General features: G+C 43.5%; 1 protein-coding gene across 4 annotated transcripts in view; it reads left to right on the top strand.

Annotated features, from left to right (window-relative positions):
- The window catches only part of POPDC3 (popeye domain containing 3), a 99,755-nt gene that overhangs the window by 11,831 nt on the left and 73,737 nt on the right, over positions 1 to 14,187 (top strand). For 2 of the 4 annotated variants that reach the window (XM_068231237.1, XM_068231234.1), the window contains exon 2: positions 4,570 to 4,628. The exons of the other annotated variants lie outside the window; for them this stretch is intronic. The gene's annotated coding sequence lies outside the window, so the exon portion shown is untranslated. The remainder of the gene's footprint in view (positions 1 to 4,569; positions 4,629 to 14,187) is intronic. 4 annotated transcript variants of the gene reach the window in all.

Raw genomic sequence — 14,187 nt, 5'->3', positions numbered from 1 at the left:
AGTGTACAATGGAGATTGATACACTCAGGCATGTTCTTTGGGACGGTCCAATAGTCCCTTCTCTATGGAAGGATGTTGAAAAACTAGTTAAAACCTCCTTTAATGAATATTTTTCCCTTACCTCCAATTAGCATTTTTGTTTATTGGTTTAGATAAAGTAGACAAACAGTAGTTCCCACCAATCGTTCATTATTCCAAGCTTATTCTAGCGACTCACCAGCGAATTGCATCTGAATGGCGATTGTCAGAATCAGGCGCGTAACAATAGGGGATGCAGCCCATGCGCCCACGGGGGGGCCCGCCCCCCCCCCCCCCCGGGGCCCGCTCGTGGCTGTTTTGGGGGGCTGGAGGGGTCGCACCATGAGGGGAAAGCTATGGCCACAGTCGGCGGGAAGGGGGGAAGGTCCCCCCCCCTTCCTCACCTCGGGCTTTCCCCTCTGTGCTTCCCCTCCAGCTTCAATAGTGAAATAAGTGTAGCGGAGCGGAGCGGCGGGCAGCGGCAGGCAAACATACCTTCCGTGCGTTCCAGCGCGGGCACTTCTCGCTCTAGTGACTGACCCGACTTCCTGTTTTATACAGGAAGTCGGGTCAGTCACTAGAGCGAGAAGCGTCCGGACGCACGGAAGGTATGTTTGCCTGCCGCTGCCCTCCGCTCCGCTGCACTTATTTCACTATTGAAGCTGGAGGGGAAGCACAGAGGAAAAAGCCCGAGGTGAGAGAGGGGGGGGACCTTCCCCCCCTCCCCGCCGACTGTGGCCATAGCTTTCCCCTCATGGTGCGACCCCTCCAGCCCCCCAAAACAGCCACGAGCGGGCCCCAGGGGGAGGGGGACCCCGGGGGGGGGGAGAGGGGGGCCCGCTCACAGTTTCCGCAGGGGGCCCGGGTGCTCCTAGTTACGCTCCTGGTCAGAATCATTTTTTGTTCCTTAATTATTAGCAGCTGTTAAACATAACCTATTGATGGAAATGAAAATAAGATACAGGACTGCATCGAATGGTAATAGATGTGCTCTTCCAGAATTATGGCAATTATCATGAGGTGAGTTGTAGACTCTATTTATATCTGGTCAGATTCCCATTTTCATTTATTACTAGTAAGATCCCCCCATTCTCAGGGTAGTGATGGTTTACTACTGTTTTGTTGTTTGTTTTTGTTTCTGTAGCATTAATGGCTGCTTAATGTTTTTTTTGTAGAATTGGATTAGTAGTCGTAAAGCTTACAACTTGTTTATAAAATACATAAGTATATAATAAGCATGTGTATATTGTTTTTTTGACTGTTGCAATACATATATTTCAATACACTGAAGTTTCGGTCACCAGGGTTGACAATTGACTTAACATGCGTAAAGTTTTTTTTCTATGCCAGACCTACGGGCCTTGTAAATGGCAGGAAAAGATCTTGAGATCTGTGCTAGTGCATAAACTTTTTAATGTCTGTATTATTGCATGTTTAGAGATTCATGTTCTTGTACTATATCTGACGCTTGTTTATGTTGCTATAAGCTGTGTATACTCTTAATTCTTCAATAAAAATTTGTTGGGAAAAAAAACGTTAAAACAGAACAAATCAACATAGCCCTCACATACCTCCCCACTACCCATCTCTGTTAACCTCCTTTCCCCCTGAAGTTCAGCTGGCAATTGTTGGGCTCCACGTCCTGAACAATAACAGCGCTCATGGTCCTTGACATAGGGTGGACTCTGCAAAAAGGGGGTAGAAATCTTTCCAGCCCTTGTAAAGCCTCCTTGTGCACATCAAAGACAAGGGGTTACCTCTACCTTTTATCAGAGAGGTGGGGTAAATGCCCTACACATGTGGGGGTAGATTCTGGGAGGAACTCATGGTGAAATCTGGACGTCGCTAATAACAATGGCTCTCTAGATGTCTGCCCCTTCACAGGTAAACAGGAAAAGGGAGTCTAAATTTAATTGATTTTTTTTTGTAAATCAAAGTTTATTGCTCAGAAAGACCATGATAAAAGCAATACAATCAGGTTATCTGCATAAGTAATATACAGAAGTGGGTCAATTTTTGACCGCCTACCTATTTATGTGAAAAGAAGGACTGTGGTGTCGGAGTCAAGAAGCCGGAGCAATTTTGGGTACCTGGAGTTGGAGTCAGTGGTTTCATAAACTGAGGAGTCAGAGTTGGGAATTGGATGATTTTTGTACCAAATCCACAGTTCTGGTAAGTATTTAGACTAAGGAGTCGGAATCGAGGAGTCGGAGTTTGAGCCATTTCGGGTACCTGGAGTTGGAGTTGGTGGTTTCATAAACTGAGGAGTCGGATTTGGAGTTGGAGTTGGGTGATTTTTGTACCGACTCCACAGCCCTGGTAAAAAGGCTAACAGTAAGCGTTTATTTGAAGTAAAAGCAGACAATACCATATTCATTAAATATGAGTCATGCGGAAAGTAACAGCTGTTTTCATTTAATCAATTAAGGAAGCATTTTATTTTGGACACACTGTATCTTATGATTTGTTTCTTCACATTAACCCTTTAGGGATTGGGTGGCTCTGGCCCCTTAGGGACCAGAAGTGTCCTTTCCCTATTGTGCCCTGTGATTCATCTAAAGTAATCACAGGGTCAGGAGCCAATTAAATTGGATCAGGACCTGGATATGGAAGCTCTACTATCACTGATGACAGAGTGAGCGGGAGCAGAGACGGAACAATGATGCGAACTGCAAGGTTGGCGTGAGTGCACAGTGCTAAATAGTTGATATCTACTTCCTGTCAGAGCCACACAGCCACCTGCAGGACATTTGCATTAAACCCAACCATCGCATTTGCCTTGCATAAAGCAGATTTTAGTTGGCATGGCAGTGCATGGTGGGCGGGGATTTTAAGTGTCTTAAAAGGAGTGTTGTGGCGTACATAGTCAACCCCTGATGAAGCATCCATGGTGATGCGAAATGAGTAGGTGGGCCGAGCTAATGTGGCTACGCTGGCTGGCAACGGTATTCTGCATGCACTTACACCATGTGTCTTCGCGTCCTGAGTTGGCATCCTGAGCTGCAATCAATCATAAAGCATTGAGATGCCATTTCTTATGGAGGCCTCCCAACTTTATTGACATTGGCACGGGTGTATGCTTGTAATGTATGTGCCGATGCATGATGTGAGCTAATTTAATTGCTCTGGTCAGAGGTTTTATTAGCTAAGCAAGGAGCTATTATCTTCTTGCCAGGCACTTTGTGACAGTTTATTTGCCATAGTTACTGTTATAGCCTTTTCATATCTGCCTTAGTCGCATGATTTTATATTGTATTTAGGAAAATCAATTCTTCCAGTACATTTTTTTGCATCTCAGGGAGAGATGTTATTACACGTTTTGTATATTTAAAGGACAACTGTTGCGAAAAACTTAAAAAAAATTATATGTAAACATATACAGGTAAGAAGTACGATAAAATGAGCCATAAATTCCAGAGAAAATGAGCCATAAATTACTTTTCTCCTTTGTTGCTATCACTTACAGTAAGTAGTAGAAATCTGACAGAACTGACAAGTTTTGGACTAGCCCATCTCCTCATGGGGGATTCTCAGGGTTTTCTTTATTTTCAAAAGCACTTAGTGAATGGCATTTGCTCTGTCCAGCTGCCAAAAAGTGTGCAGTGAGCAGGGAGGCTGGCCAGCATCTTTTTTTTTTTTTTTTTTTTTTAATCTTTTTCAAGGAGTGTCTTTATAAAGAATAAAAGCCATGCTGAGAATCCCCTATAGAGAGATGGACCAGCCCAAAACCTGTCAGTAATATCAGATTTCTACTACCTACTGTAAGTGACAGCAACATGGGAGAAAAGTAATTTATGGCTCATTTTACTCTGGAAGAAAAATGCTTCTTATTGGTATGTTTACTTGTATTTTAAATTTTAATATTTTCGCGACTGTGGTCCTTTAAAAAAAGATTTGGTATACCTTTGTGGCTGTATAACCCGTTGTCTTTTACATAGTTATGAGCAAACTTTCTTTAGGGTTGGCTCCGCCCTTGATCTTTGTGGGCATGGTAAACAAATAGGTCTGATACACACGCTGTATCTCCATATTTATATTGGAGTAATGGATCCTATGTTTAACATAGAAGCCATCCACATGTCCTTTAATTCATTATTATTGACTTAAAAAGCGCCAACATATTCCTTGGTGCTGTGCAGAGAAATAAACATGGGGTACATAATACAGACAATGGTACGCACGCACGCACGCACACACACTCTTACTGCTTCTAGCCTGTAGGTGTAGTTCCTGAGCCAAGAAACGCAAACTAAGGTATAATTTTCCCAGCACATTCAGTCACTACTGTATTTTAGAATATGCCAGCAATCTTTTTTTGCTGCCACTTATCCAACTGAGTAACATACGATCAATTTTATCCAGTTTATTGAAAGGCTGTTAATCAGCCAGTGGGTCAGTTGACAGTTGCATTGTAGTGCATAAAGCTGTAGAAGACTAGCAGGGCAGCAGTGCAATGGATTTTTGGTCTGATTTCACTAGAGCCTGATTGAGATAAATTGTTACAGTGTGGTAAATGGATTGCGTTTCATCCACTTTTTTTTTTTTTAACAGGGTAACTGATTTCTTGTTTGGCCAAAATTGATCTGTTTATGCCTTTATTGGGATCTGAGGTAAGATTACATAGCGTGTAGAACAGAAAACCCAGATAGCTCCTGGTGACCCGGAACCACTACGAACGTATAGGCTCGGTTCACAGTGGTCAGGTGCATAATTACGCACAGGGGCGTAGCAATAGGGGTTGCAGCGGTAGCGAACGCATCGGGGCCCTTGGGCCAGAGGGGCCCCAAAGGGCCCTCCCTCAAATGCAGTATTAGCTCTTTATTGGTCCTGTGCTCATAATAATCACTTCTATAGATACTTTCAATAGTGGTAATCATTAACACACTGTTCCCCATCCCCTTCTTGCACCTCTGACACTGTAGTTGCCATTGGCAGGTTTTGGTGCGTCGTATTAATTGTTATGTATAGAGTGCTTGGGGGGCCCCAATGTAAAACTTGCATCGGGGCCCCCAGCTCCAAAGCTACGCCACTGATTACGCATGCATTATAATGACTGTGGACTGCAGTGCAGACTGGCCATAGACTTGAATACAGAGCCTGCATGCAGCAAGCGAGAATAATGTAATCCGTTATAATGCAGTGCTGTGAACAGCCCCATATAATTACTTTGTACAGCGCCATGGAATATGTTGGCGCTTTATAAATCAATAATAATAATAATAATATAATTGTATAAACACTGGAGTGGAAATTTGGGTGCCCGATTTACATGTATTGTTTTTAGTAGAAACGTTGATAGAAATATTAGTATTTCAATATCTGACGCCCTTCATTTTCACTATATAGACTTACATTACAATTGTTTAATATGCTTGAAATCTCATGTATCGAGTTAGCCAATATCCATATCCCGAAAATTACTCCTCAATACCGGTATTTCAATCGGTGCCTATGGTGGCGCCCGAAAAATGTCCTTGGCGCCCTTTTTGCATGTACTCCTTAGGGGACTATATTCCCCTTCCTTCTGCCAGCTAAGATTGACTCAGTCCTGTTTATTTTAGTGTGGCAAAGCATGGCTCCATGTATGTAGGTATGCTTTCCATCTGATGTAGTCTGATTGCAAAGCTCTGTCCTGCTACATTTGAATTTGCACTTGTAGGAAGTATTGGAGTGGAGGAAAATTGCTATCTGAACACTGCCATTGTCTTGCGATTTAGACAGAGTTCACACCCAGAGCCGGATCATCCACAATACAATTCTAGGCAGTTACCTAGGGCCTGGAGAAAGGCTAGTGGCCTGGTGGAATCTAGTCCCCACCAAATCTTACTAGAAAAGACAGGTGATCATCAGTGGTTGGCAAAACTGCCATCTTGCCTAGGTGCCCATTTCAACTTAATCATTTTCTGTTTACACCTATCCGTGCAAATTCTGCATGCTATTTACAGTGTTTTTCTGCATGCACAAATCTGTTTTGCTTTTTTTTTTTATTGCCATTTTTGGTTTTTCTTCTGTGATTTTGTATTTTTATGTACATTTTCAGATTTTACTTTTTCCATGCATACCAATGAAATTAATTTCCATGAAAATATATCTAACTTCAAAATGCCATTTTTCTGCATTCCCCTTCACTTGCATTAAAAATGAAATGCACAGTGAAAAACAAAAAAAAAAACAAAGGAAAAATGCAATGCCATCAAAATGTGTGAATGGGACTTTACCCAAAATGTTCTTTCCAATTATTTCACTCTATACATTAAAACGAAAACTGATTTCTTTCTATAGCTAACTGCAAAAATGCATTTTTCCTAGCCAGTCTAATGAAAATCACAAAATGCAATTAAAACAGTGTAGAGAATGAGAATCGCATAGAAAGGGCTGGTGCACACTACATCAAAACACTCCAAAAATCGCTAGGCATGCTTAGAAAAATGCTAGGCACCTGCCTAGAATCGCCTTAAAAAATCACTTCAAAAAGCCCTGAGCATTTGCTTTTACGCTAGCGCTTTTTGGTGTGCTCTGGCCCAAGAACCCATTACATTTAGGAAAATTGGGAAAATCCTGATTAACCACTTAACCTGCTGGGCGGTCTGGACAAGCTCAGCTCGTCCAGTACCGCCGGAGGCTGCCGCTCAGGCCCTGCTGGGCCGATTTGGCTCAAATAAAAAGCAGCACACGCAGCCGCCACTTTGCCAGCCGCGTGTGCTACCTGATCGCCGCTGCAGCGCGGCGATCCGCCGCATGCAGCAGCGAAAGAGGGTCCCCCCAGCCACCTGAGCCCAGCGTAGCCGGAACAAAAAGTTCCGGCCAGCGCTAAGGGCTGGATCGGAGGCGGCTGACGTCAGGACGTCGGCTGACGTCCATGACGTCACTCCGCTCGTCGCCATGGCGACGAGGTAAGCGAAACACGGAAGGCCGCTCATTGCGGCCTTCTGTGTTACTTCTGGTCGCCGGAGGCGATCAGAAGAACGCATCCGGAGCGCCCTCTAGTGGGCTTTCATGCAGCCAACTTTCAGTTGGCTGCATGAAATAGTTTTTTTTTTATTAAAAAAAAAACCCTCCCGCAGCCTCCCTGGCAATCTTAATAGAACGCCAGGGAGGCTGCGCACACTCCCGCCGCCGGCCGTTAGCCCAGCGATCAATGATTATAAATCCCGTTCATTGATCGAAGCCCCCCGCAGAGAAGCTGACAGTGTCTCATCAGACGCTGCGGTTTTTCTGAGTTACAAAAAGTTTCCCGTCTGCATTCTTCTTCCTGCAAGTGTGCGATCATGCTTCCAGGACTTTTTCACTGTGGCCATCTTGTGGCCAAATAGTAAAACTACACACACACCCATTTTTTATAAATAAATACATGTAAAATTAGCGGTTTACCTCCACACCAAAAATTACCCACGTACAATTTTTAATACAAAAAATAAAAACAAAACCTAAATGGTTACCAAAAGGTCTGAACTTTTTAAATAAGCATGTCAAACGAGTATAATATCATTTTTTAAATTATGGGCTTGTAAATAGTGATGGATGCAAATTGAAAAAATGCACCTTTATTTCCAAATAAAATATTGGCGCCATACATTGTGATAGGGATATAATTTAAATGGTGTAATAAGCGGGCGGACAAATGGGCAAATAAAATACATGGGTTTTAATTACGGTAGCATGTATTAATTTCAAACTATAATGACCAAAAACTGAGAAATAATGATTTTTTTCCATTTCTTTCTTAATATTCCTGTTAAAATGGATTTAGAATAAAATAATTCTTAGCAAAATGTATCACCCAAAGAAAGCTTAATTGGCGGCAGAAAAAACAATATATAGACCAATTCATTGTGATGAGTAGTGATAAAGTTATTGGAAAATGAATGGGAGGTGAAAGTTGCTCAGATGCAAAAAATAAACAACACTTCGGGCTTAAAGTGGATCCGAGATGAACTTTTTGTGTTCCTTTGTGTTCCTTTCCTATTGTTTATAGGGCATTCCTCAAGCCAAATACTTTTTTGTTTTTGTTTTAATACGCTTATTCCTTATAAACTAAACAAGCCTCGCCCACAGGTTTGCAGAGAGCCAAGGCATTTTCAAACAGTAGCAAGGGCTCATGGGAGCTCAGTCTGGGCAGGGGGAGGTATTACTAGCCAGAGATTTCAAAGGCAGAGGGGAGGAGGGAGGAGGAGGGGGGATTAGGTTTTTTTCACAGGCTGAGTGCTCAAGATGCAGATAAGCTTGCCTGTTTGTAATGTTTACAAACAACATGGCTGCTGTCATTGTATCACATGAAGAAATAATCGTATTCGATTGAAGCTATTTGCAGCTAGATTTGCTGTGTAAACTGTGTTATCTAAACGGTGTTATCTAAACTTTAGATAAGATATATAGGCAAGTTACTTGTTATAGTTAGTTTTTCATCTCGGATCCGCTTTAGGTGGTTAAATCGCTCTGCATTTGCAGTTGCATTTTGCTATCTGTATTGGAAAGCATTAATTGAACAGTAAACTGGTGGGAGATGGGCTAGTTTTTTAATGTGTTGCTGTATATTGCCTTGAATCTTCTGTTATGTACTCCTACTGGGTATGATGCGATTGTTATTGCTGCATTAGGGCCTTTTTCCACTTCCAGCGTTTTGCGATCCAATTCCAAAAATCACAAAACGTAATTACTTAAAAAGCAATGGAATCGGTGGCAAACATTTCCATTAGTGCAATGCATTTGTGACTTAATTTTTTTTTGTCGTTCTCCTGCTGCATTGTACACTTGAGCTCTTAGTAGGTAGTTAGAATAGGAAAATCACAAAGTAATTGCGCTGCTATGCAGTTTTTCCCCAATCTGTCGATTAAAAATAATTTCCCTTTTACTTCCCACCCATCACAAATCGTAATCACGCAGTACACCTGTTTAATCATGCTGAAATTGCAGTAGTGCATATAGAAAGAAACGTAATTGCATCACAGTTCGATTGCATCACTTCTTAGGCCCGGTTCACACTTGCGGTGGCCCTCCGGAATCGCCGTGCCGGAGCCGCACCGCCTGCAGAACGGACGGAACGGACGCACGGCATAGCAATTAAAGCCTATGCGTCCGTTCACATGGGTCCGTTCTGCAGAACCGGAGCCGGACCGGATCCGGATCCGGACTCCGGCCTCCGTTCCAACATGCGCTATTTTTTCATCCGGCCCCTCCGGCAGCCGTATCCGGGGCGGAGCCGGACTGCACCATCCGGCCAATACAAACAAATGGGAACCGGAGGCCGCACAACACACTGGCTGAAAAATCCGGATGTTCTACCCCACTTCCTATGCGGATTTTTGCGGCGATATTGGCTGGGGACACATGGGCAAGCATTTTGGAGTGGAGCAGCACGAGCTGGAGGTGTTGGCAGGATGTTGGCAGCATGTCGGAGGTGGAGGTGAGTGCTAAACAGCAGAGGGCCTGATTCCACAGGTCCCCCTTCTGCTGACCTCCCAGACCCCAACATTTTTTTTTTTTTTTTTTACGTTAACTTTGCCAAACGGATCCGGATCGCATCCTGATTACCACCTGATGCAACCTGACCGGATCCGGATCGGATCCGGATCAGAACCGTACGGTTCCGATCCGGATCCGGTTCGGATCCGGTCAGGTCATCCGGTCCGTTTGGCAAACAACCGCTAATGTGAACCGGGCCTTAGTAGAAAAGGCATTACTCTTTGCTATCCAGTTATTGTATGTGTAGCCTGTCTGTACTTCAGCAATTGTTAGATGCTGTGGAATATGCTTGCCTTAAAAAAAACTATTCTAACTAAAAAGTATAAATTACAAGTATTATGACTTCATTCATGTATTCACACCCACATTGGGAATGTTTTTTCAATAAATTCAGACTGTTTTGATTTTAGTAACGCTACATACTGGCTGTAGGCCAAAATCACTTTGACAATAGCTGTACAAAACACCAGCAAAATGCTGAGCAATTGCGATGACTTTCCAAGCGCAAGAAGGCGCCCAGTCTCAGCAGGCCTCCCTGCACATCCTGACTTGCCTGAAGTCCATACTGTGTCACAGCGGAACACTACAATACTGTACATGCATCTAGCTGTCACCACAGACACAATCATGGCTGTTCTTGTTGAAAAATGAGTCAGGTAAAGGCTGAACACAGAATTTGATAAACTAGGGATGGCATTTTGGACAAAAGTTTATTCTGTGTTGATGATTAGTAGAGCAAAAAAAAAAAAAAGCTTTCTTCTGTTCTTGAGAACGTGGATGCTTATTAATGGAATGTAGGCAACAGGATGTCATACTACTGGTGTTTGCTGCCACTTGCAGTCAGGAATTCAGTCATATCACTGGTGTAGTCACAATGTATGCTGTACTGTATACAAGTGGTACTCGGCGTTGGAGCTGGGCTGCAGATGATTGGGATGTGTGGGCCCACTCCAGGAGACACGTTATTGCCAAGTCCATTAGAGAGCAGTGAAGCATATGTCCACACCACTTGGTTTTCAGCTGTGGGTTTATATAAATTCAATGTGCCAGCATGTTTTTATTGTAATCTACCTGTGAATGCTAAATGGATCATTTGCTTTGAAAACATGCAAAACCTTCCAAAATAACAGTGTATAAATTGTAACACAAAAACTGCTGCTTATCTTATCTTAGAAACAGTATTTGGACTGCACCAGAAGACCCCCTATTTATTCATTTATTATGATGTATGTATATCCTGACATTGTGTGCAGCACTTTACAAAGTACTTAGTAATGGCTCTAGCAGTCCCTCAGAGGAGCTCACAATGTACCGTATATACGCAAGTATAAGCCGACCCCCCAACTTTTACACCAGGAAGGTGGAAAAAATTATCGACTCGAGTATAATCCCCCCTTCCCCTCACACCCACTTTTAGTATGCCCATGCCCCCCTTCCTGACATATGCTAATAAAATGTACCCCCATTATACCGAAATGTGTGCAGACCTCTTTTTCCCTGTTCCCTGGCATGTGCCCCCTACCAAAGCCGTATATGTATTTACTTCCCCCCTCCTCCCAACCTTTTTGTTATGCGAATGTGCTCCCGCCATATGTCCTGCAGTATATGTACTTGCTTTTCCCCGAATGTCCTGAGTGTCCCCGCAGTGTTGCACAGTGGATGGTCACTTACTGCTTCCACGCTGCCATCATATACCCAGCGCCGCAGTATATGTAGTTACATTTCCCTGATTGTCCCTGCTGTGGTGCAGAGCGGATCATTCACTCTGCTTCACGCTGCCTGGAGACATCTTTAACTTTTCTCATCAGTCTCCTCTCTATGACGTCCTGCAATAATGTGACTCACAGGAAACAACCGGTTCAAATGAACGAATCATTCATGAACCGGACACTAATAGAGAGGAGACTGACGAGACAAGCTAAAGATGTCTCCAGGCAGCGTGAAGCAGAGTGAATGATCCGCTCTGCACCACGGCGGGGACAATCAGGGAAATGTAACTACAAATACCGCGGAGCTGGGTACTGTATATGATGGCAGCGTGGAAGCAGTAAGTGACGATCCACTGTGCAACACTGCGGGGACGCTCGGGGAAATGCAACTACAGTACATATACTGCAGGACATATGACGGGAGCACACTATAGAAACGGATGGGCGCATAACAGACAGCACATTTGGAAGACCCAACATCAGTGACTTGAGTATAAGCCAAGACCCCCACTTTTGGGTCACTTTTTTTTTTGTACCAAAAACTCGGCTTATATTCGAGTATATAAGGTAATCCTTACCATAGTTATTGTGTAAAGCCTTGTACACATCTTTGAGGACTGTTGACTGGCGGGGACCAGGACTCGTTCCCTCAGGTGGCAGTTGGGGCTGAAGCTGTACAGATGCATCACTAGCCTGTAGGCTGGTGTCATGTTCTTTTGCTTTGGACAGGTGGGGAGGGCCAATGGCGCTTTGCAAGATGGAGTGGCGTGGAGCAGGTAAGGCGAGTAAGAGTACAATGTCCTCATACGACACAATCTTCCTAGCAGATTGCTGGCCAAGGCACCAAGGGGAATCTGGGCAGCCGTACACAGTCATAAGATAGACTGTACCGGCCGCCTTTGCTAAGAATTATCTAGTGTGTACAGGGCTTTAGATAAATTTCAGGGGTAACTAAATAACTTAGTATGTTTTTGGGCTGTGGGAAGAAACCTATGCAAACACATAAATTCTACGCAGATAGGTTTTCAGTTAGCTAACTGATTTATCAATAGGGATGTGGGAGTGTTTCAGTGTTTGCAAGCTATGATTTAGGAATCCCTTGAAGTCTGAATTGTGTTAGCTACTGTTTTTATTGTGGATATCTCAGTAAAATGGAAGTCTGTGCTGTAAGAGGGGGGTTGTGGTTTTACATATGAATTTTTGGATAGTTCAGAGGTTTCCCTGTCGTCCTCAACCCCACCTATCCAGTGCTGGGAACCTCCAAACATTTGTTCTTCTCATATCCTCCATGCACAAGGGGCTCTGTGCTACTGTGCTACAGTGCAGGGGCAGGCTGTACCTGTGCTTGCACAATGTGGCTTTGCTCGTACACGGACAGGAGCATGGTCACAAAGACCAAGAGGGTCCAGACAAGCGGTGGTACGGTCAAGGAGGACATGGGAAGCCCCCAGATCATCCAGAGGCTTCCCCGCTATCTTGGTAAGTATCTAACTTTGTTTTTTTGCCCTCACAGATTTGCTTTAAATATAGGGGGCTACTGCGGCTCATCGCTGGAGCCTGGAAGGTGAGTGAATCCTGCTGGCGTAAGGGGGGACACAGACGGGATCCATCCGCCTGACCCCCCAAACGCGCGCCCAAATGCTTTTCAAAAAGTACAAATCCTTAATCGTGCTACTTTTTCTATTGAATTAATCATAATGGTAGTATGGTTTATGCTAGGCCAGCTTTAGCATTTAGTGTGGTTCATGGTCTAGAGGGTAAGACAGATACCTACTACACACTGTGTCCTGGGTTCAAATCCCAGCTATGGTATATAAGCTGTTTTGAAAATCTGCAATTCCCTACTTGATGATATAAGAGGATGGATGGATGGATGGAGGAGAGAGAGAGAGATTAAAATTTTTCCGACGGAATTCCGTAGACATCGGAATTCCGTGGAACAGCTCCGGAATACCGTCGGAATGAAACGGTAGCGGAATTTCGGTATGACGGTATGCGGAATTGTCCCGGAAACGGAAGTAGGCTCTTCCGACCATGCCTGATTCCTTGGATGAACTTGTATATTCTGGCTGCATTTCTCTGGCAGTCTGTACAACTGAATATTGCCATGTGAGCTGTGTACATTTGAGCTGAAAAACTTTGACATCCGTGTTTAATTATGTTGGGAGAGTGCTGCTTTCTTGTATGTGTTGCTCTTTAGTAATGTTTATTGTTGACCGTGTTTGCTTACAAAAAAATCTTAGTAAAATCTGTACATTGTTTGCGAACAAAACCATTTCCCTGCAAGGTAAAATATTCATTGCAAGGTTACTCCGTTCATGTCTTCACTTGAGAATAATCAAAATCCTCTTTGCCAAGCAATTTGAGCCTTGCAAGTCTACACAGGGCAATTATCACACCCAGTTAGGTGGTTCCAGACCTTATTTCCTTAAAACTACCCCATAGCCAAACTGAGAATTGTTCCTAGAGCCTCGCAAATGAAAGCCATCCAATATTAAACAGCAGGAATCTTTGATGTAATCAGATAGTCACTGTGTCGCCTGATAAACAGCAGATGGTTCTGATCCAATTCTGTCTCAAGCCTGAAGAAGTAAGTAGCTTAGGTTCTGAAAGCTGGCAAGAAAACTATCTACAGCTAGTGATTGAAGTTGTTACCTGTAGCAACTTTTGTTGCAAAGTCCACTTTGAGCACATTAAACATGTGTTGTAAAATAAGGCACATATGTAGTGATCTGATGAATGAGTTGTGTAGAAGAATACACTGAATTTTCACCAACGTCACTTCAAACAACCAGTAAGATGAAAATCATGTCTATAGAACAGAAATTTCTCAACACATGATACACAAAGAGAAAGGGCCCTGCCAGAGGCTTACAATCTTATCTTACAATCTTATTCAGCCCCATCAATTAATTTGTCCTGTGCAAAAATGTGTTAGGACTGGAGCTGGACATTCCTGCTGTAGATAATCTTCATCTTGTCCTCTGGCTTTCGACCT

This window comes from Hyperolius riggenbachi, chromosome 4 (genome assembly GCF_040937935.1).
Source record: "Hyperolius riggenbachi isolate aHypRig1 chromosome 4, aHypRig1.pri, whole genome shotgun sequence".
In the NCBI taxonomy this organism is placed as follows: Eukaryota; Metazoa; Chordata; class Amphibia; order Anura; family Hyperoliidae; genus Hyperolius; species Hyperolius riggenbachi.
This window is presented reverse-complemented; position numbering and strand designations above follow the sequence as displayed.